Here is a 1,534-nt window from a genome sequence, read left to right on the forward strand (position 1 = left end):
TGTAATTAATATACATTTATTTGGCGAACTTTATTGTCATTGTTTGTCTCCGTGGTACTAAGCAGGTAAATAGAAAAAAAAGAGTTATTGTGACGTCATGCTAGCTTTCTGAGGAAGGTGAAACGTTACTAAAAACAATCCCTTGTTAAATATTAAACCTGAAACCTTGAGCAGACAAAGAAGATCCGCATCCAGGGTAATATACAATTATGTTTGTACGGTATTTTCCCGCTCCCCTTGTAACCTGTGATGGCTGTGCATGTGGCTAATTACGTCAATTCATACCAAAATATACCTGGCTCCCGGAATATTCAGGAAAAGTCGATATTTCCTGCTTATTGCCTCGTCGTTGCATGTCTCTTGTACGTCGTCAAAGATTAATAAAACTATATAGCCGGTTCGTTCCTCTTTTTGAGAAATTAAACATGTCATACTCTAAAATAACAGTAGCGACATCTATATAATATATGTTGTCTGTTTATACTCTTTTTACGTAATGGCGTTTCTTGTGCGTAAAAAAAGCTGGTGTTGTTTTAAAAGAACTCCATTTTAGTTCAATGCTGTATATAAATCTATGCAGAGCCTCTTTTATAAAACCATGATGTTATATTGTTATGCTCGAATGATGTTTTAAAATTGTTTTAACTCTTCACTGCTGTTCAGGCGTAGATCTAAGTGTACTGACAAGTGTTCTCACAAACAGGCCTATACTGCCATTTTTTCTACGGGTTTATAGAGAATATTTTTGAAAATGTATTGAAACGTGTGCATTTTCTTATTCTTTTGAAGAGGACACACATAGCTGCTTTGCTTAAGATAAAACTCTCTTGCATCAACATTCTGTCTCGTCTTTACAAACGTAAAAGGATCCGCTTCAGCATTTTAAGGGTTACGCATTGGGCTGTCGATATTTACTTTGGCCATAATTTCTTATAAGTTTCAGAAAAACCCAACTTTTTTATCTGTCCCAAAGGCTGTATTATAATTTATATACTAGTACATTATGTAATAATATTATTAACTATGGATTGTCGATGGTGCCTTTTAAACACCAAAATAAACTTCCGAAGTGTACTATCTTTAGTATCGTATATGTAAGTTAAATTCAATTCATTTATACTTCACTGTTCCTTATACAACGATCATCTGCTGCTTTTCGTTCTCTTCCAGCCGAACCTAACTCGGGAGTTCCACTTCTATAATATTATATGATTTATATTGTGTGTTGTTGGGTTTTGTTTTTTCAACCTAATCTCAACAGACCGAAAAGTTAACAAAAGTTGTCATTGGGGAGGGGGGAAGGAAAAGAAAAGAAAGGAAAATAGAAGAAAGGAAAAGAACATAATGTTATAGACCACATTTTCTTGGCCTAAAATTAACACAGTAAAGTTGGGCCATATTAATTTTTGGGCCTTATAATAACTGAAATTAACAGTTATCTCCCCATAACACAGACTGCTAGAAGCTAGATTAGAGCAGGTTCTGTCTAAGTGTACATGTGCATTTGGTTGACGTCAACTAGGGGGAGAGGGGG

The sequence above is a fragment of the Aplysia californica genome, unplaced genomic scaffold (genome assembly GCF_000002075.1).
Source record: "Aplysia californica isolate F4 #8 unplaced genomic scaffold, AplCal3.0 scaffold02161, whole genome shotgun sequence".
Lineage (NCBI taxonomy): Eukaryota > Metazoa > Mollusca > Gastropoda > Aplysiida > Aplysiidae > Aplysia > Aplysia californica.